Source organism: Gallus gallus, chromosome 9, assembly GCF_016699485.2.
Source record: "Gallus gallus isolate bGalGal1 chromosome 9, bGalGal1.mat.broiler.GRCg7b, whole genome shotgun sequence".
In the NCBI taxonomy this organism is placed as follows: Eukaryota; Metazoa; Chordata; class Aves; order Galliformes; family Phasianidae; genus Gallus; species Gallus gallus.
The window spans coordinates 7,847,166-7,870,001 of NC_052540.1; the positions used below are offsets into that span (position 1 = coordinate 7,847,166).

The 22,836-nt window shown below is 44.2% G+C and overlaps 1 long non-coding RNA gene across 1 annotated transcript in view; it reads left to right on the plus strand.

Moving 5' to 3' along the window:
* Positions 1 to 22,836, plus strand: part of LOC107051850 — a 77,713-nt gene that overhangs the window by 25,118 nt on the left and 29,759 nt on the right. Inside the window, exons 7-9 of the long non-coding RNA XR_006930917.1 lie at positions 18,470 to 18,508; positions 20,442 to 20,547; positions 21,143 to 21,233. This is a non-coding gene — a long non-coding RNA (uncharacterized LOC107051850). The remainder of the gene's footprint in view (positions 1 to 18,469; positions 18,509 to 20,441; positions 20,548 to 21,142; positions 21,234 to 22,836) is intronic.

Sequence of the window (22,836 nt, forward strand, 5' to 3'; positions counted from 1 at the left end):
AATAAGGAAGAGTATGCAGCAGGGGCTGTGCCTGGAGCAGGACTCCCCCAGCCCTACACAGCACACATTATTAACGACCCAGAGAGCACAGCCAAGCCATCTCACTTAATGAAAGTCTGATGCCATGGAAGGACTGTGTGTACAACAGTGCAGCGAGGGACACTGCTGAAAGCGTTGTTTGTACAAAGACTTGCTCTTCCTGCCTCTCCCTTCTCCATATTTCGTGGTAACCAGGGGTGCAAAATGTATATTACATTATTGCAGAGGAAATTAAAGCAGGCTCTTTATTGAGGAAAGTCTTGCAGAGGAGCTGAAAGCTGGCACTTTCACCTGAATGACTGAGAGAGGCAACTGGTGTTTCAACAGCCTTCCTTTTTCTTCCCACTGCAGTAACCTTGGAAATAGACTGCTTTATTTCTGCATACTCTTACAGACACAGGCGTGTAAGGGAGTCTCTTTTTTACTGTGGTGATTACTTTGATTATCTGGTCTGCATTTTTTGCTTTATTTGCACAACACACTTGCTAGTGGTTTTCAGAAACAAATAGATGGTAAGAAGGATGAGCACCTTTGATGTTAAGGATGAGGTGTTGGCTTTTACAATGATGATTTGTTCTGCAATGGACTGGACTGCAGGGTGAATCTTTACTGAAGCAAATGAATTCATGTGATGATTTCATGAAAAACCCATGTAGCCAAAACTCCATTGGATCCCTTCTCAGGATTTAACCTGTCAGGCTCAGTTTAGTGTGCGCTAAAGTGATGTCAGCTCCTTTTACAGCCCAGGAATCACCTCTTGCTGGAAACAGGAAAATTGGCTGCTGACCTTGTCAGATCTCAGAAGGTAACTGTGAGCTTGAGAGCAATCTGTTTGCCACCCCACAAGTGCCAAGTGGCTGCAAAGCAGCTTTAATGTATTTTATGGTTCTGAGTGAGAATGAAAGCTTAAAATTGTTGCCTCTGTGTACATGATAATAGAAAGTATGACGGCAAACCACAGTGTTCACAAACACTTTAACTTCATAATTTTTTACCTGGTCTTCCATCATTTTTGCAGTGGGAATTGATGTGGGACTTTTTTTTCACTATTAGAGACTGACAGTGTTGTATTTTACAGATCCCTGGAGTAATAGACCTCTTCCCTTTTCAGGTCTTTGAGCACTGAAATAGTTGGTGTGGATACTTATTATAGAAGCAGAACTGGACAGTAGCTCATGCGTCATTGCTTCAAGCTATTTGCCCAGACAGGTAGATGTTTCTGCATAGGTTATATCTGACTCACATTTTGAAGGTTACCTTCACATCCTCTGAGCACCAGAGACCTTTCCTCCTCTGCGTTTGTTTTATTAAAGGCTTTAAAGAAACATTCAGGAACTCCAAAGTCAAAGTGAATTTGTTTTTATTCTTCTTTCCCAGAGGAATCCAGCTCTTGCAGATACTGAAACTGATGGCAATAGATAACAAATCTGGTGTCAGACTGAACAAAACCTAGGTAGCATGACCAGATGACTCTTGTTTTTTAGTCAGAGACTTGTCAATTGCTTCAACAGAGTTATGGACCAGCAATGTCATTTTTTCCTCCCGCAACACAACATGGAACATCAAAACTCAGTCTACAAAGTTAACAACACCCCTTCAACCCACATTGGTGCTCATGTTGTGTGGCTGTAAGTGCTCCTCTAATGGTAGTGGAAAGGATGGTGAAGACTATGCTGCTGCGTTGAGTTTCATTGTTTGTTGGCTCTTTAATGGGAAGCTTTGTTGTGGGCTGAGAATTGTACAAGTTGGCTACTGGGTGATGACTTGGTGGATCTTGGCCAAGCTACTTGGATGCAATTGCTAAACAGAACATCCTGAAGTTATCTTTGCATCCGGGTGACAGGTGGTAAAAGAGCATTTGGATTTGCTGTTATAGTTACACTTAGACACTCCATTAGCACAGATAGAGTCAGTAGCAGCACAAATGAGTCCTCTGGAACAGAATTGTTTGTATCTGTTCTGAGGCAAAATGAGCCATCAGGAAAAAAAAATGCTAGTACATTTTAATCTGTACACTTTCGGGTTTGTGCGCTTTATTGTGTTTTTTTGTTGTTGTTGTTTGATTTGTTTGTCATTTTACTGACATAGCTGTATCAGGACAAAGATCAGGAAGCATCATGCATCAGCAGCCTGGGAAAAGTATCACCATCTGCAGAAGATAAATGTATGAATCTACATCAGTGATGAAAGTGTAACCTACACCCCAATGAGGCCTGGCCATGTACAGAGGCATGAGGTACGGACTATTTTAGTTTGAAACGAGGGGCCATCTATTTTGAAAGTCAATATGGGAACTGTGAAGTGTTCCCGTAAGTGTATTTTTGAGAAGAAATGAGATGGGTGATGTATATTGAGAAGAAAACCTTGAGCATCTTTTAAAATGTTTACAGGTTTATTTATCCAAAGGGAAACAAAATACATCAGGAAATATCTTAGCTCTTCCCTGTCTTTTTGTACTTGCAAAAAGAGGAAGTAGTAATAACAGGAAGATCTGAGATGCAGATATTAAAAGTAATAAGCACTCTTTAAAAAGCCTGGAGCATTTTTTCAGCCGGTTCTGTTGGCTGTTTTCCTGGCAGGGTCCCTGTCGTGCAGCGCTGTGCTGTGAGCACTCTGGTTTTTGTCGCTGGTCTGGCAGCAGTGACATCTGGGTGCTCCCAGGGAGCTGCTGTGTGTGGCAGTGCTGTGGGACCTCCTGCACTTGGCAGCTTGGGCTGAGTGGGGCAGGAGGCACTGTGCCCAGAAGCCCAGCTACAGGGCAGACTGGGTCTTCTTGCAACCTGGACCCATGTCCTCTCCATTGCTTTATGCACCTGGATCTGACCAAGGGCTTGTACACAGCTGTGATACTTGCATTAAGAGGAGCAGGGCTGTTCACACTGTGGCTGCCCTGGGGAACTAACAAGAACTGGGACAGCACTGTGGAGCAGTCAGAAACAGGTTTTACCCACTTAACTAATCCCCGTTCTTCTTAATTCACCCTCTGGGGGGAACAAATAGCATATTGCACACTGCAACCCAGGAATCTAGTGTGGCTGAAAGCTGTGACATCTGCAGCTATTCATTTTCCACAGACTGCCTTCCCTTTCCCTAATGTCATTGGTGTTACGGAGTTTTGTAGTGCTCCACTTGGATGCTGTTCATACAGTTACTTACACACACGCTTAAATGATTTAATGAAATGTATACAACATTTTACTGAGACAGTCTCTGATTTATTGATTGCCTGTGCTGTGCTTGGTTTGATGCAAACACTGAGGAGGAGTTGGGCTCTCTTTTGGCCTCACTAATCTCCTTTAACAGAATGCAACAGACTGAAATGTAGCCTTTGAGAGCTTTGGCTTAAAAACCCAATAAAATAAAAGATGAAGCTCTCCTCCCACTTTGGTCTGAAGATCTAACAGAATGAGAAGGATGGAAAATTGAGCATATATGTCAGACAGTGCCAGCATTTTTGTTCCTGGTGTCAGGTGTGGGAAGGAGGACGATCAGTATTGCCTTCCCCAGCTGCTCAGAAGGTGCCCGGGTCACATCACTTTGGTTTAACCAATTACCCATACGTGGGAAAAAAAAGCTGTTCTGAGAGCAGGTTCTCAGCTCACAGGAAATACGTGCCAGTTTAAGGTACAGTAAAAGACATTCAAACTGTTGTATCAAGGTGCTTTTGCCACAAGGAAAAAGCAGGCTGGCAGGCAGCTGCCAGGTCTCAGCTGGTACCCGCTGCCTTCTGATTTATGAATCTGAACTCTGACCCTCATCTCCAGTTCTGTTGGGATCTGCCTCTGCTTAAGAGATTTGCCAGCATAGCTGTGCTAGCAAAACAGTCCTCGTGTAGACTCATCTTTTACAGAAGGAAAAGTGCCTTTACTAATACAGTTTACCAGATCTGTTGAGTGAAATAAGCCAGACCAGCAGAAGAACTTTGAAACTCTGTGCTCCTGGGCTTTGGCTGCCAGGGTTATGTAAGTTGTGTCTAATTAATTTAAGTATAGCAGCAGTAGCTGGTACTGGAGTGTTGGCCTTGTTTTCCTTTAGATTCTTGTAAAAGTCCCATTTGACGTTTGTGAATGGAAAATGGTAAAGATGGGGACATGCAGATAGTGTGTGCCGCAATCTTGCCATCAACAGCCTGGCAGCAAATGGAGTAATGATTCTAACTGCAATTGACCTCATTGATTTCAAGGGAGTCTCTCACACAGATATCTTTACCAGATTCAAGCCTAACACTAGGCTAACATAGCCAGGAAACAGCTCGGGGCTCTGATTTGGCTACATTTAAGGCAAATACCCTTCATGTGCAAGGAATGCTGTGGTATAACGTGATCTGTCCGTTGTAGGTACTGATGACAGGTCAGGGGGCTTAGTCAAAACCTTATAAGAAATGATTCATAAAGATAGATCTGTGGGCTTTGGTTATAAAAATTTAGGTCATTAAATATACAATTTGTGGTGGAGATCAGTGCTCCATTCTCCAACTTCAGTGCTCTCTACAGTGTGCTAATAGTATGCATAGAGCAAACACTAATTAGCAGTCTCTTTCTGTAATTTATTTTTGCTCTGATCCTAATTCTTCTGCCTTCATTGCAGTCTGAATGCTGCAGAACCCCTCAAAGATGTTGCAAATACAACAGTACAGATGATTTACCAGGAGCATGTAGTGGATTATAAGGCAAGACTGCCTGCCTAGATATAGCTTCAGTCAAGTTTCCATGAGGATGGAGAAGCATATTAAAGACTTTTCAGAAGTCTTCGTCATATTGTTGTACTATAAATATATATACATCTTACATCATGAGGCAAAAGCTGTTTTTTCTTACACCCAAGGGGCTTTTGCTCACCTTCACAAGAAGCTGGATTGTGAACACTGCATGGGTTTAGAGAAGCTAGAGCTGAAGTATCAGCTTTGCAGCTTGGGCTATACCACCACTTCTGGAAGCAATCTTGAAGTCTTTTAGTGCTGCCAGTAAGCCCAGGCAAGGCAATGAGTTCTCTCTGTTGCCTGTCTGATGTGGTGTTTTGCTGTGTTTACTCTGGGCTCACATTTTGCCTGTGTTCTAGGGGCTCTCTGAGGTACTCTTAACAAATTTAGTTCGAAAAAAGGCTAGAAAAGCATCTTACAAATTCTTTCTTTAAATGTCTGTGTGTGTTCAGGTGGAAAGAGGTGGCAAAACCTGATGTTATACCCTGCTTGGCTGTTAGCTCTACTGTTGCTGAATACTAATTCCTGCCACGATGAATTATGTTTTATGCATTTAAAATATAAATAATATGGAGATATATTTATGGCCAAGAAATATATGCTTAGTATAAACTTACAGACTTAATAGATAAGATGGAGATCTTATAATAGGGCTGGTTTATTTTATTGCTGCCATTAACCATCATATGGTGTTTAAATCTAGCTGAAAATATGTGACAACTGGATTCTGAAGAACACAGAATAGATTTCCATGCACTCTGCTATTAGAAAACGCACTCGTGCTGTGACACTGGTCCAGGGAAACAGGAGAAGGGAAAGCAATGGCCTAGCATGGACTGCAAGGGGTGGGGAAGACCCTGGCTGTTGGAGGTGGAGCTGATGAGGGACCTGTGTCACTTCTTCATTGGCATCATTGATCCACATTGTCTGTCTGCAGTGTTACAGAGAAATGCTAACTCATGGCACTGCTGAGATCTGCTTGGAGCAGTGTTTTTGATATATCCTGTTTCTAGTGGGTTTGGGAGTTGTGAATAGTCTTTTATGGACCAAAGTCTGCTTGAGCTGCACTGTCAGGAAGGAGTTTGTGAGGAGCTGGGTGAGGGGGAGAGATGAAGTGGAAATGTGAGCAGCTCATGTGGATTTCTGGTGCAGATTTGATAAATGAGCTTTCAAAAGTAACCAGCGGTGAACCCCGGCCCTTAATTCTGATCCCCAACCTGGACTTCAAGTCACCTGCATTTCATTTGGGATTCTGCAGATCTTAGCTAAATGCCATGGCAGCACATTCTCCCTCGCTGCTTCAGCCAAGTAAATCCCTCAGAAGTACAAATTCTAGTGCTTCACAAGAGCTGTGCACAATATTCCTGTCACAGTAGCCATTCAGTTCATACCAAGAAAACGAATGGCCGCAGTATTTGTTTTGAAAAACAAGCACCAAGTTTTCCCCCCACTGGTGGTCTTATACACATTTCCTACATGCTTCTGATCTCTGTGCCTTTATAGAGATAACTCCATAAAAGAGAATATTTAATCCCCTTGTTTTCATGTCCTATTTTGAGTCAGATTCTCCTGAATGTCAGTAGGAAGTTGACACACACTAGGCTCTGATACAAATTGGAAGTGTTGCCCATGGTGACATGAGATGACAATGCCAGATGTCATTTTCGAAGAGGTGATTTTTGTTCATGGCAGTTCTGGTTGGTCTTGAGTTGTCTCTTAGTGTTCAGTTCTCTACTAATACAGCAGACAATCATTTAGGTTGGAAAAAACCCTTAATATCAAATCCAACCATCAGCCTAACAGTATGAGTGCATCACTTAACCGCATGCCTAAGCACTACATCCACACTTCTCTTAAATAGATCTGGGGATGGCAAATCCACTACTACCCAGGGCAGCCCCTTCCAATGCCTAAACCCCCCTTTCTATGAATAATTTCTTCTTGATACCCAATCTAAACCTACCCTGACTCAACTTGAGGCTACTTTCTCATGTTTTGTCACCTGAGAAAAAATAGCAATGCCCTCCTTACTGGAACCTCCTTGAAGGCAGTTATAGTGACAAAGTCTCCCCTTAATTTCCTCTTCTCCAGACTGAACAGCCTGATTCCTTCAGTCTCTCTTCAGTGTCTTGTTTTCTGGTCCCATCACCAGCTTCGTTGCTCTTCTCTGAACACGGTCCAGCAACACAATGTCCTTCTCGTAGTGAAGGGCCCGGAATCAAATGAAATAGTTCTCTGAGTGAATAAGCAGAGGAATATCCGCTCCACAGGGAAAACAGGACTGCAGAATTCACTAACTAAACTTTTAATAACTCCCTCCACAGCACATCAGTAGTAAGATTGCATTCAATTAATTTCCCCTCTACAGAGTTTGGAGGAGGAGGAAATAATGCTCTAACGGTGGCTTTTCTGTTTTTAATGAGGTAAGGGTTTCATCTTGCTTCTGGCACCATTCCATGAAAAGGGTGATGAACCAGAAGGAATCTATGGATTTTGGGAGCTGCTAGAAAATCAGTAGACAGAGCTTTTCCAGTCTCCTACTTTTATACAGGTCTCTGAATTCAAGAGGCTTGAAAATCTCCATTTGCAGAGGTAGTGCATTGGGCAGAAAATCTTTGTGATATCAGTGTAATTCCAAACTAAAATGGAGTTATTTTATCACTCCTATTTTAGTTAAAATGGGCTGGAGTGATAGATACTGCCTGTCTAAGACAGCTGCGCAATGTAAGAGTGAAGGCTGGAATCACAACATAAGTGGGGGGCTGAGGATTTGCACTGGGCCTAAGGAAGTATCATTTTTTCTATCAGAATTATTTTCTTTTGGCTAGATTTGGTGATTCTGACCACTGAACAATAGAAGTGTGTTTGGTTTCTGTTATTGTTACTTTTTTGAGTCTTTTTTGTCAATATGATGAAAATTGCTCCCCCCCCTCCCCCCATGGCCTCAGTCCACAGAGGCAATGGAGGCTGTATGCCTCTCATTAACTCTCTGTTATTCTCTTCTCTTTCTACTTATGTTTTGAATTAAGTAGTGACCTGGATTTCAGGCAGCTGAACTGCAGAGCTCCCCGTGTTGGCTAAATAAAAAGCACTTTCATAATCACAGGTAAAAAGAAGAAGTGGACTGGGGAGAAATGGGTCACATCCAGGGACACACAGGTGTTGGAACCCCCATCCCTCAAAGACTCACACTGAGCTTCCCAGCTGAGCAGCACAGTAGTGTCACTTTGTTTGATGTCCTCTTCGTTTCCTGTTTGTTGAGTGATCTGAAAGTAAAACAGTCAGCCAACCAAGAAGAAAAATCTTTCAGAATTACAAGCTGAGCCGGCTCAGTAAGACAGGCTGCACAAACACTGGCAGAAGCTGCCCAAGGGGCTGCGTGTCTTGCATCCTTGACTCCACGGACATGCAGTCTTGGAGAGTGCTTCTGAGTGCCCAAATGTTTAGGAGCATCCCTCGCAAGGGACTGTGTCACCCCTAGCACAGTTCAGCATCTGAGTGCCCCAGGGTGAACACTGCTGATGTTAAGGCAGGGTAGCAGAAGCTCGGAATGGCAATGTCACCTCAGGTATCCCTGCAAGTCCTGAAGAGATTAGTGCTGGAGGATAAGTGACCTGAACAGGCACGAGCTGACTACTCACAGTACGACTTCCAATCAGGTATGCTCTAATCATAATAAATAACACAGCATGTGTCAGTAGTGACCTGTAACAAAAAGAGAAATCCTTCCTTGTGTTGCCTACTGCTGCAGGAATACAGGTTCTGTAAGGTGTTGTCTTGAAAGTACTTACTTTATCTGGGAGGGGAGAAAAACGTAGGCAGAAAAATCCATGCACCGATATCCCACAACCAATATAAAAGTTGGGATACAAGAAATTCAGTATCCAGAGACCGCAGGTGGGTAAATAACTATCCACCTCAATGCTAAGGTAAGCTGATAATACTCAATGGCAAACAGAAGTTCTCACTGTCTGAACTGTGAGTGTATTGACCAAGGCTTTGGTGTTTTTTCAATAGATGAAATGGTAGTGTGTGAAGGGGAAAAATATCCCAGTGTGTTTGAACCTTTTTTTAGGAAAAATATTTAGTGAATTGATCTTTCTGGGCAAAACGCTGTGAAGGGCAGCATGAGTGAAGAAAAGGTGTGTTTTCCTTTCTGAAAGAAAAATGTCACCCTGCCACCTACCATTCATAATCCCCTAAGCACTTGATTGCCGTGTCTACTGATAGAGGGTTTGAAGGCATAGAATCATTTCCAGGCTCTGTTAGTGATCTGTTCAGTCACTTCTGTAAAGTCATTTCTTTCTTTGCTTCACCTTTGCTATCTGTAGAAGATTTTCTGGTGGAAAGCACTACTTATATGCAATTTTCTTCATGTACTTGCAGCAGATGCTCCATGCAACAGACAGCGAGCTTTCCCTTCCTGACCTCAGCTTGGCACAGAGCACAGGCAGGCCCAGAGCTCAGTGGATTCCAGGCCAGCTCTGTGCAGATCAGCCCTGCACTGGGGAACACAGCTGCAGATGGTTTCGGGACAAGCCCAGCTGGTATGTCCTTGCTGCACTTCCCAGCTCAGCTCCTGCACCCCCACTATGTCTATGCTAGTGAGGAAGGAAAATGTTTCCTACTGAAGCTTATTTTCTGGTCTGGAACATAAATATTTACATGGTGGCCAATTGTGAGAATCTGTAAGTTTCTCAGGCAAGATGGGAAGAAAAAGGATTGTTGTTTTTAATAGCCTGGGAGGTGCAGCAGTTAGTGAGCAACCGGATAAATACTGAGGATAGTAGGTAAAAGTGTGATGATAGATTCCTCTTTGCTCTGAAGGTCACATTAAATGGTACATGAGAGTATGGAAGTGCATAAGCTGTTGGACTGAATGAAAAAAAATGTTTTGAGAAAAAAATTGCTCCAGAGCTCATTGCAAGGCTTAAGTGTGCGTGGACTGTTTAAAGGGGAGGATGTTTACAAGAGAACGTATTTCCAAAGCCCAGCCCAGTCAGACAACAACTTACAAATGGTTGTCAACTAATCCTCCTGATCTGTACCTTGAACACGTGCCCCAGAATGCTCACTTGCACAAAGGGCTCAATCAGGGCACGGTTCTCCTCCACTTCACTCCTCTCTACAGCCAGCGGCATCTACAGTCTCCCTTTTCATTTACAGGCACTGCAGGTGTTTCTAATGCTGGCTTTCAGACCAAGGAAGTAGCACAAAAGACAGCAAACACTCGAGGTGGTTCTTTTTAACTTTTTCTCTTGCCAGCTGATCTCTCTCCCCTTTTCCCTTCTGACTGATGCTTCTCCTGTGGACATCCTCCTTTTCTGCTGATAGACTGATTTATCAGATATGGTCTGCTAACATCACAGAGCAGTTATTTGAAAAAAAAAGGAAAAGGGAGAAAAAAGCTGTATTTACTGGGCTGTCTTCACAGAAAATTCACTCCATAGCTTGGGAAACATTAGTACTTTGGCTTTCTGAAAGTTAGTTCTCTTTGAAGCAGGGATATAAAGCAGTAGATGCTTGTTCTCCCAAGAAACTTCATTAAAAATAGATGATAGGACATAATGCCTCTGCATCTGGAAACATCTCTCTTGCCTATATGGTGCAAGCAGAAGTAGAGTCAGGTAGGGTATCTCTGTGAAGCGTAGATGAAATAGGAAGTTTGTCCGTATGTTGCAAGTCTGACACATCAGTGGCTGCTGTAAATAGCAAGCTTTGGAGATCACAGGGGATCCCTGAGATGTAGTGTCATGCACATATCGATTAGGTGATTGATTGCACCCTGCAGCTTTCTCTGCCAGAAAATAACTGTTCCTCCTTGCTGTGCAAGGACTGTACAGGCTGCCATATGGGTCTTGTGCATGGACAGATGGGCTGGCTTTAAGCAAACCTACATGAATAAAGCACTCAGTAGAAGAAACTCTCTTTGGGACAAAATATCTGCCCACTTATTTTGAGGAACATGTTGGCTGAGTGACATGATGATGCAACAGATGCACTGGTCACGCGTGCTGTATTTGTCTGCAGTCTCAACTTTGACACCTCTTCCTCAGAATCCTTCAAAATAGGACAGCTCTAGCATTGTGCTTGGACTCTTTCTTGCCCTCCTGCCTCATCCTTCTATTTAAAATTGTTAATTTAATTTCAGGAAGTCCACGTGAGACGAAAACTTTCAGCTCTAATGTTCAAGATACAAGTCCTATTAAATCCCAAACTATAAGCCAAGTAATACTCAACAGTGGGACTAAAACTGAAATGAAGTCAGTTTAGCAGTTGGTACAGATGTATTCTGTGGTCTCATACATTAGAATTAATGGGCAAATTTGCCTTTGTATTCCATTAATTATCCTGTGTAATTAGAAGCTTATTGGAAGCAGTAGTCAGCATGGCAATATTTGTGGTGTGTTCAAAAATCACTCAAGACTCTGGCATTTCAGGCAAAAACTTATTGTCCGGACATATTTGTATGCATTTCTGCCAAAAGTTTGAGGCCAATTCACTCTCTCTCTGCTGCCATCCCACTTCTGATGCAGCCCAGGATACTGTCGGCCTTCAGGGCTGCAAGAGCACCTTTCTGGCTCAAGTTAAGTTCTTCATCTGTCAGGATCCTGAAGTCTTTATCTCTGCAGGGCTGCAGATATAGGTGCAATGTGGGAATATCTGTATCTTTCAGGGAGTGTTGTGAGCAGTAGAAATGTGGGTAGACTACACTGGAGTCCAGTTTAATTAGTTTGAACCCACACGAGGAAAAGATAGCCTGGATCATTATTTGCGACCGACAGCTGTTTCCCTGCCAGAAATCAGTCCATGAAATTCGACTGTCTTGTTATAGGTGAATAGGAAGTTCTTCTCTTCAGTAAGATTCTAAATAGGTTCATAGCAATGGAGAAAAAGCTAGGGAAAGACATTTACTCTAGACTGTAAGCCAGCCTCCCTCTTTCAAAATCCAAAAGGAGAAGAAAGAGTAAATAGATACTCAGAATGTAATCAAACCGGGCTAGGTTGTTTTTTTTTTTTTAATTTATTTATTTATTTGTTTCTGCCTGATGGAAAGGGAGTTTGGTGTACTGATGGAGCGTCAGCTGAATAGGAGCCAGCAGTGTGCCCAGGTGGCCAAGAAGGCCAATGGCATCCTGGCTTGTATTGGGAATGGTGTGGTGAGCAGGACTAGGGAAGTGATGCTGCCCCTGTACTCGGCACTGGTGTGTGAGGGGCAGTCCCAGCTCTCTCCTGGTAGGAGGGATGCTTGTGTTCTCCCAAGAGCCTGGCTGCTGTTCACTGGGCTCTTTCCAGTGTGCCCAGGTCTCTGTTGTAGTGGGGAGCCCAGACCTGGGCGCTGGGTCTCACCAGGGCTGAGCAGAGGGGAGTGGAGCGATGACCTCGAGCTGCTTGTAACGCTTCTCCTGACGCAGTCCGGGGAGGTGATGTCCGTAGAGCTGAGGCAGAAGAGCTGTGCAGTGCCTCAGCTTTCTTCCCCGCCAGCGCTTTCCCATTTGCGTGCTGTCGCCAGGTGAGGTCGGGCCGCCCACTCAGCGGCGGGGCATGGCGGGGTGCTGCGCGGGGGGCCGTGCGGGGTGCTGTGCGTGGTCCCCGGAGCCCCACTGCCGCTCTTGGGCCTCTGTCAGCCGGTCATCCTCGTCCTCAGCGTCCCAGATGCTCCAGAAGAGTCTGCGGACGAGGCAGCGGAGGTGCCTGGGGGGGCTGCGCTGTGCGCGTCGGGGCGAGGGGGGGCTGCGGGAGCGGTGCGGGGATCTTCTTTCCCGCCGCTGGTGGCTCCTCTGGAGCCTTCTGCGCGGCCAGCGGGTGGCGGCGTTCGCCGGGGGCGGTGGCGGGACTCTCACGAGCGTGCCGATGATTTGGCGGCACAGTGGGCAGTTGTCCCTGTCGGCGGCCCAGCGCTCAATGCAGCGCCTGCAGAAGGTGTGCCTGCAGGGGATAACGTGGGTCGGATCGGCCAGTGCGTCGAGGCAGATGGGGCACATCTCCTCCTCGTGGGCCTCCTCTGGCCGCGCCTGTGCCTCCTGGCTCCCGCTGGCAGCTGCCTCCTGGCTCATGGCCGCAGCTGCCCTGGCACGGAGGTGCTTGGAGGACTGAGTCGCTGGAGGCTGCCTCTGGCAGAGCGGTCGTCAGCCTCCGGCCCTGAGCACCTGTCGTGTGGTGTGTCCCACCAGTGACAGACACCTCGTGTGTCTCTGGCGGGACCTGTGACGTCCGGCGTTCCTTGAGCAGGATCCTCGGTGACTCGTAATCCGCTCGCAGGACTCTGACGTCTGGTATAGGGCTGGCAAGGTCTTGACGTCTCGTGTTCCAACGGGAAGACGTTGACGCCTCGGAAGTCCCCAGCAGGACTGAAGGTGGGCTGGGTGCTCGCGGAGCTTCTAGGCCCCTGCCCTATTGTGAGGTCACGGGGTGACTGTGACTCTTTGGTGACATCACAGAGCTCACAGGTAGATGGAGATTTGCTTTCTGGTAGGTGTTGCGTTAATAGTTTTCAGTTAGAGTTTTCAGAGTCAGAGTTAATAGAGTCTGGCAAGCAAGAGTCCACCCAAGGACTTTCACAGGGGCTGTTTCACAAATACTGAACATTAAATGATTTTCTGAAGTATCAGACGTAACTCAGGGACATGATTTGTAGAGGGTTGTTAGCGTTAGGGTAATTTGGTCATATTGCTATTTCAAGCTGAGCAATTCTGTGTTTCAAAGACTTGTCCCTTTTTTCTTTTTAGATATTGGTTTACTTTCATTTACTTAACAAACTTAAACATTTGAGTCAGTTACAGTCCAGACTTCTTGTTATGGTTTCAGTAGTTTAAAAAGACTGGTTTATTTCCTCACTTCTGTCTTATAATTTTCTCATTGCTTGTGACCAACTAAGAAAACTGTCTAATTTTATTGTCCAGAGTGGCTCATTTAGCCAGAAGTGAACATCTCACCCACTCAGTAAAGCACTGGGGATTTCCTCTAATACATCTATGTCAGCTATATAAAGTCTCTATTAATAATTAACCAAATTCCTGTTGGGACTGCCTATACAATTTCCTTTGCTTATCATTAAGTACCATCACTGTGCAGTAGCCTGATTTAGTCTAATTGATTGTGTAATGAGCATGTGCATCTATTTTGTATGACCTGACCAGTCTTTCACCATTTTCAGAATGGCAAAAATTTTGAAGCCATCTAAAAAGAAAAAAAAAAAAAAAAAACTCTTCTAAGAACAAATTTGTCCTGTTGCATTATGCAGAAAAGGCTCTACCATTGGGGTGGCAGGGTATGGCAAGCATACTTTTTTTAAAATGGTGTGGCTAATGTAAATTGTTTTAATATCTCTGCTCACCTTGATCTGGTAGCACAGCTTTTTTCAACAGGATGCAACAGCTCTTGCATTTTCTCTATGGCTCAGGACTGTTCCTTCTCCCCAGTATGCTCTATCAGCCTGACATGTCATGTTTAGATTAGATAGACTAGAACCTTCACCCTGGCTGACTTCTGACTCTCCAGTCTGCTCTGGGATACTGTTTATGGCTGTAGTCTAAGCCTATGGCCAGGCATATGTAGGCCAATAGAGAGAGATACTGACAAGAACTGAGAAATTTCAAGTCTTGTACTTAGCTGGAGAGGTTTTATCAGCATGAATGTGGCGAATCCTAACAGAGTCCAGCACTTGTCCCTTTTGGCTCTACTAGAAATAATAGCATGTTAGACTGGTGGAGTAAGTGGTGCTACTCATAGTCAGTCAGTAAAGGAAATGTAGATATGCCTCATTTGTTACTCTTGCTCTTAGTCACTGCTGTACTCTTGAGCCTCAGAGCTGTTCAGAGAAGACATAGATTGATATTAGGAGCAGAGGAGGAAAGTATTTCCTTCTCATGTCAACCTTTCTGTTTGCCAGATATTTTCTTTTGTAGAGAGATATGCCAGAAATAATATTCTATCAAAAATTACATAGAGTCATTATTGTTATTTGGTTTATTTGTTGTATGTCATGAAAGTGAAGCAGGATTTATTTTTTTGTTTGGGTTCAAAAGGAGAAAGGTCATTCATTTTGCCTGAAGGCTCAAAATGCAGTCATTGGTGAAGTTATTTTCCTGGTTCCAGTGCTGTCCATCCAGCAGGATGTGTGTCCTGCTATTTAAACTATCTCCTCAGTTGAACAGACTTAGCTCAGTTGGAGGTCGTGTCCTGACCTGCACCCAGCGTCATGTGAGACTGTATTTTATAAAATGAAGCCTTGAGGATTTGAGCAGCTTTATTCTCCTGGAGGAGAGGAGGAATGTGTAGGATCTCTGAACTGATACATTTTGTTCATAGACCTGAATGGGTTTTGGCTTTTCACTCTACTGAGACAGAAAAAAGATGTAATGTCAGTATTTCCCTACTCACAGGGAGTTGCAGCTACTGAAAAGCCCATAAATTGCACATCAGTGCCTGTCTGTAATCCCATGGAACCAGATTCTGCCAGGTCTCTAACTGCTGGACCAGTCAAGGCTGCTGGGGCTGCCAGGGCTCACAGTGACCTTTGCTAAGAACACTGCAAGTTCTTAGGAGGTACTTTGAAGAGTATCTGAAGATAATCTTCTTTCACACAAGAGCATCCACCAAACTGACCATCTTTTCCCTATATTGGAATGTAAACCCTCTCCTTTATGTGGTAGAAAATATGAGAGCACATTAAAAAAAAAGAAAAAAGCATTCAGGTATTTTTTTGCCATCTTTTGTGCATTTGTACTGTGTGATCTTAGAAATCCTTTTTTTCAAAGGCTGAAATTTTGCTGTATAGTTGCATAACACTGAGGTTTTGCCCCACAGCTTGCTTTCCCTTCATGAAAGCTGTATTTCAGATCCACAGTGGTGTTCAGAGATCAGCTGTGTTGTTGCCATGTTGTATTCATAGTTTTAACCTCAACTAGAAATTGGTTCTCACCTTTTGTATTCTCTCATCAAGTTTTGTGAGGAAGAGTGTCTTGAACGGAGATACAAGCTCCGAGCATGGCAATGTGTTTTGGTTCTCACCCTGACTTCCAAAGCCAGTTGCTTGCTATTTCAGTGCCTGATCGGTTCTCATACTGAAGTGAGTCTTTGATTCTGTTTTGAAATGGCTCTGCAAACGTAGACAAAATCCTAGAAATAGGTTCTGCTCCATGCAGGAACATATCTATGGCTATACAGCCATACCATACCTCATCTGTCCTGTACAGTTGGATGGTGCTGTTGTAGGACTCTGAAATGAGTCCAGATCTACAAGTGGAAGGTGGGAGAGTGCTGCTCTTCTCTATCAGGCAGAGGCTCAGGCTTTATGAATAGAGTGCGTGACAGCTCGTGGTCTTGGGGGGATAGGTTACCACCCTGTCAGATTTGTGAGCGTGCCATGTTCAGGCTCTTCTGCCATATTATAGCTGCTACCGTGGGGATATTTGTCTGTTTGTTAGAGCTGCTGAGGTCCTGAAACAGGAGGACTGCGCCATAAAACAAACCTCCTTCTGTCCAGCAGGCCCTCTGACACAACTTCGCCCTCTCCCTGCCCAGAGCTAAGCACAGTCATGTCCTGTCCTCGCTGCTGTGTAAGGCAGCAAAAAAGTGGACTCTTGCCTCTGGCAGGAGGGACAACTGGAGGACCATTGTGTACTGCCTCCTTTTCCTGAGTGAGAATCACCCACTCCAGGTATTAATTATTCATGCTGATATTTCTGCACCATTTAAAAAGGATCTGGTGGCCCTCGTGGCTCCAAGAATAGCTTCCTTTTGTTATTTTTTAATGCGAACATTTTAGTTTGCTTCATCATCCAGGGATGCTCTGGCTAAGACGGCATACATCTCCCTGCTGAAAGCAGATGAAGCATTAAATGTTCCACCCTGCTAATTTTACTTGGATGTCCAGCTGACAGATGGCAAAGAGTCCTGCTGCTCAATATCCTATTGTCTTTATCTGTTTGCCCCCCAGAGGTATGGATACAGTATATTGTGAGATGCTGATACTGTTATTGCAAATGAGTGGCCTGTGAGCTGCCTTGCTCACGATGCTCTCAATGAATGTAAGCCTTTCTGCCACATCTCCGGGGCTGCAGCTGCTGCAAACTCTTCCCATATCATGGAGTACTCCCAGACAGGAATGTCTTCTTTCTGTGCACATTTCCTTGAAGTCCTTGCAACAATATCAATCAAATGAGCAAACCTCGGTGATGGCATCACTTGTCTCTTGTTTAATGTGAAGCACAGATGAGAGACAGGCTGTCAACGTAAGGAAAAAAAGTGAAACCAACAAAACAAAAACACCCAACAAACTGCTGGGGGGAAACCATTTTTAAACCTGCAGCTGCATCCTCGCTTTCCCAGAAATAATACATGCAGCAAATAGCCCTTTTTCAGTGTCCATTTTGTTTGTTTGTTTGTTTTCACAACAGGCTTCTGAGTTCTGAGAACAATTAGTTGCACTGCTTCCCTGAGATAGTTGTTCTACTTACTCTTTTTTCTTCTTTTATAATCATACTGGTGACCCAACTGGAGCCCTGGCCTAAGAGATATTTGAACAAATACATAGAAGGGGACTGTTTCTCCATATGCAGTCTCAATATGATGTAGAAAACAGCAGGTGGCTATGATGAGCCAAGCTCAAGGTAAGAATGAGAAGCATTGGTCATAGCAGAGCAGCTCCCAAGCCACTCTGTGCAGTTCATAAGAGGAGAAGCTGCAAGAATTTTTAATTTTGCTTTAAATGAAAGTCTGCTAGCTTTTTACACAGCAAAATTCATTGGTGGACACGCAGGCAGATATCTATTGGCTGAAATAACATGACAATGTTTCCTGCCTTCATCTCTTCTCTGACTGCCAAAAACTGGGGCCTAAACTAATAGACAAAATATTTGGGACTGTTATCATAGAGCTGTAAGCTGCTCTCAGATGCATCAGCTTCCTGTCCTGCATCCCCCAGCCCCCCTACCCCAGGGACATGTGTTTCTCAGCCCATGCTGTTTCCTATATGCTGTCAGGCTGCTGCCTGGTGGCTCAGCAGGGCAGAAAGCTATAGAAGAGCATGGGAGGTGTGGCTCCAAAAGATGCTAGAGGTCCTATCGGGAAAGTGTTTTTCTGTCTCTTCCATCTCCATTAGCCTCACTCCAGCCATGTCCCCTGAATGCTGCACTAGTGCCTCATTTGGTGCTCCCTGGACCCATGGAGGAACCAATTTAGCCTCACTAGTTTCATGGGGAGCTGAACTCAGCCAGCTTGAGGAAGGTGCCTGGCAGGCATCAGGCAGAGGCTGGACTGCGTGGCTAAGAGCGGGAACAGGAGGAGGAAGAAATGCAGAGGAAATGGAAGGTCACCTGTCTCCCACTGACCAAATGCTGGGCTGGCTCTGCTGCCAGTGAAACCACAGGAATGGTCTGAGCAGGAAGAGTGATCCAGGACAAAGCTTTGGTTCCTGAATGGTTTGGTGGTGGTGGAATGCCAGACATCCAAATCCCGTGCTTCACAAAGATAACAAGTGCTGCACACTATCACAAATCAATCTCAGACGTCTAAGATTGCTTCTTTTCATGCAGACAAATTAAAAATGGAAGCAGTCTCCTCAAGATCTTTTTAGGATCTGCTTATAAGCTATTAAGTGTTCCTCGATTATGACTCCGCATATCTGTAGAACAGAAGTTGTATTTACATTCTGAAGATGGGAAAAAATCCTCTGTGTGATATTTGATGCATTGCAATGTATATGAGACTCATTTGTTTGGCTTTCAGGGGCTGGCTGACTTTGTCCACACACAACTACAGGCCTGGGTGAGTAGCTTTGAGGTCATGCACACTTTTAATTTATTTTGTTAATATTATTATCATATGAATACAGGTGTGCTGGTGAAGATTTATTGACTTAGGAAAGTGCCTACTCTGCTGCTAGGGTAGATGTGTAACTGTAGAAGAGCCCTCTCTCATTTTTTGTGAAGCTGTGAAATGTGGAGCTTTGTTGAAATTATAAGCAAACAAAAGTCACAAATTAATATTTTTAATTGTCACCACGGCTATATCCCTGATGTAGCCTGCTTTAGCTGTCTCTAATGCCATGAAATTTGCTCACCAATGTGCTTTCCCCTCCAATGATCTGAGTCACCAACCTTTATCTAAGCTGCAGTCTTGGTAGCATCGGTGGGAGTTCTGCCTGATTTAGAGTAAATCTGTGGAAGCTCTTTAACACATTTTTCAGTGACACCTTGCCACATCTATGTGAACATTCTGGTATACCTTCCCACCCATGCATGTGACTGTGATGGCTGCCTTGCAGAGCCACAGCTTTCTATTTTCAATTCAGAGGAATGAATTTAACCTTATAGGAGCTCACCGGTGCATTTGGCACTGTCCTCCTAGCGGATTCTCAGTTAACAAATAAATCAGTACATCCAGTAGCAAAAGACTGAAATGAAATGTGATCAGTACCTGTTTATCCAAATAGTTGGAAGCCCGATGGGCTGCAGCCCTGCAGTCACGTCCGCCAGGGCTAAGTGCAGATAATGTGTGTTTATTTGATAGCTGAGCCACATCTTACTCTAATTAGTTGAGAATGATTCATGAGGTCTGAGAAGACTTTTCCAACTTTCTTTTTTTTAACTTCAGGGTGGTTAAATCCATGCCTGAAATACACGTGAGCCCTGGCCTGATCTTGGAAGCAATCTTCCTTGTTCCATGCTGTGCTTCTTCTTGCTGTTGCATTTGTTATTTCTGCTGTCTTTCTCAGCACTGGAAGTGCAGATTCTTTAGTCAGGAAGAAACTATATGAAAGCATTTGACATCCAGGCTGGATGTGGCTCTGGGCAGCCTGGTCTGGTGGTTGGTGACCCTGCACAAAGCAGGGGGGGGGTGAAACTAGATGATCACTATGGTCCTTTTCAACCCAGACCATTCTATGATTCTATGATTTGTGCATTGTGAGTGACATAGTGCTTCACCTGGGGAAGCTACAGCTCTGAGCAGTGCAGGACTACTGTGGAACCAGTGAGGGACAGCAGCAGGAGCCTGGGTGGACAGAGAGATCCCACCAGAGGTACAGAATATCAAGGCCCTCTATGAACCTTCTAATAACTATGTGCAGTTTCTGTTCTAAATTAAATGACTTGAAAATTGAATGTGTTCTGATTTCTAGAATCAGCATGAGATGATAGTAAGTTGCTAAAGCAGTGAAGCAGTTTGCAGTGTGTAATAAATATGTATAATTACTTGAGGAAGATGGGTGTGCTGTCATAAAAAGAAATTGAAAAGCTGTTAACATCACTACATGTCACAGTCTGTGCTCTACAGTAAGTCACAATTATGACAGCAGTTTATCTATAATGCTGGCATGTCAATAAGGAGAACACAATAAGGAGAACACAGTAAGGCTTGTAATAATATTTCCGTTTAGCATAGAGGTTTTCATAAAGCAGTGATAACTTGAATCTGCAGTAACCTGAACTTTAAATCCATATTTGAGAGAAACTGTTGAATTGTTCCTTCCTGGAAGAGGCTAAAATATAACGGTGTGGGCAAAATATTAGTGTTTTTATTTTGCTACAACATAGAATCGTTAAAGTTGGAGAAGACCTCCAAGATCATCTAGTCCAACCAGCCACTTCCCACCAATACTGCCCACTTAACCATGTCCCTAAGTACCATGTATACCCTTTCCTCGAACATTTCCACTTCCACATATCATGTTTGCTCCCACTTCCCCCCTACCCCACAGGAGCAGCATGAGGACATCCTTTCACAGAGGCAGCAAATGAAGAAGAGAAAAAGGAAGCCACCTCAGCACGTTCTATCTTCTGCTTTGATCAAGACCATGCAAAGAGGTAACAAAATAAACTGGGGGTGGGGTGGGAGGGTGTGGAGTCAGCATTGATATACATGGTGTTAGGAAGATGTTACTGTACATTTGTGATGGAAAAGGACTGTTAAAATGAGGAACTTCAGTGACATGCTATGGAAAACAAACATGCAGCTGGGGAAGAGGTTATCAAGCTGCAGCAGTGAAACTGGGGATGTGAGAGACACAATTTCATAGTTTCATAGCATTGTATTAGGCTTTCCAGAAAATACGTGTTTGTGGGAGGCTGTTGAATGATTGAAGAGCTGGTTTCCATTGTGTGTGTCTGTATGCTTGTCTATCCACTCATTTTTGGAATCAAAACTGCTGGACACTTATACAAGATTCTAGGACAGATTTTGAAAAATTGTATGCCCTGCACTGAAACAAGTACTGGTCATTGCCTCCAGAATTCACTGAGAATCTGAATAATGCAAGAAGCGTATATGGCAGTGTATTATCTAAAAGAAGATGTTGGTTTAGTGAGTTTGTATTTCAGTATAAGAAGAACATTGGCCACAGCTCAGAAGACCATCATGAGTGCCATGCACTCATCTGACAACATCCCTTATTTTCCACAGGCTGGATGAGGCCCATTTGTGTCCAAAACAGTTGTGGTGCTAGTCCACTGGAGCTGTGCAGCCACACATGCTGCTTCCCATCAGGCAGGAGGTGAGCAAAGACTCTGGTCCATCTCACAATCCCAGCCCAGGTGACAGGCATGGGTCCACCATAGCTCCGTGCTCCTGCTCTGAAGTGTGTGATTGTGTTGACCTCTAGTGGCTGCAAGGAAGAGAGGGCCAGACCTCCAGGTGAATGAAGCGTACAAAATGCTACAGCTAAGTGTGTTGGGGCAGCATTCCATAAAGCACACAGTACATATATTCATGTTCTCCTTGCCCTCCGTGGTATAGATTTTGTGATCTTCCATGTCATGCTTTGGCCCTTTCACATTCATGATGCCGTCTTCTGCCTCCAGGAGCATCTCCAGCGAAGCTGCTCAGGAGACTGCCTTCACAGGGGGGAGTGGGAGCAGGATGTCCCTGAGCTAAGCTCTCACAAACCACTATATTAGAAACAGGGATTTGGAGATTTAGGTGTTGCATCCTTTGGGTGTTGCATCCTTTGGGCGTGTTCTTCTTTTCCAGCCAAGACTGTCTGGGCTAAGAAAGAATTCTGGCCATTTCAAATGATTCTGTGAGTCAACTCTCTCTGGAATGTTTTCTCTTTTCAGTGAGAAGTACCATTTACTGGTTTTGCTGAAGGTACAGGTAAACCAAAAGGATTGTTCTTGATCCTGTGTGGAAGCAGCAGTTCTTCTGCATAGTGGTGGCCTCAAGGCAGCCCTTGATGTTGGGTGTCTGGGCTGGAGGTCAGCCCTGTCCCTGTGCCTTCCAGTAGATGTTCAGCCTCACTAGATTCTGAGAACACTGTCAGAAGTAGGCAGTGTTTATCCCAACTGAAGCTCAAAATTTAACTGTAATTGAAGCCAGTGCTGAAAGCCTCTGTTCGGAAACTGTAAAAAATGGGCAATCTTGCATCTGTAACCAAAGGTGGGCATAAATAATTGATAACAGATAAAAATTGCTAAAATATATCAAGGATGCCATCTGTCTTCTTGCCAGTTTTTATACTGAATAATCAAAAAGTTTTAGTGGAGATGGATGACAGCATTTAACACCAGCCGTTTTGTGCAGACTGTTATTATAAGTTGCCTGCAATTTGAAAATTGTGCTGGCGGCTAGAGGAGATGGCAATAGGAAAACAAATACCAGGAAAACCACCAATACAGCTCTCTGAAAGGGGTGCAAATGAAATGATGTGTCTAGCACATGTCACAGCGATACTATGGAAGCTTCCCAATTTGCCCTCCAGCTGAGACCCTGCCTGTTCAGGGCCTGGCGAGGACTTGCAGGCTGCTGTGCCCTGGTGTGTGTCCCAGCTGCATCCGAGCTTTTCTTGTAGAGAAATTGCAGTGCAGGAGCCATTGCTTATCTGACAGGAAGGTAGCTCTTCACTGGCCTCAAGGTGCTTGAGGCTATGAAATAGCTGAACTAGGGCCTGCTTTTTCAGATATGCTACCTGGCTTAAGTAAAAGATCACTTCTTCTCACACACTTGTCTTCTTAAGAAGAAAAGAGTAGTGTATAGAATATGATGACTGTAACCTAGATACAGGTAGAGTATGATGCCAGTTAATGTCAGTGAAATGATGAGGCAGTTTCCTCCTATTTTTTTTTTTTTTGTCAGCTTTTTCCTGTAATTAGACAGGAGCT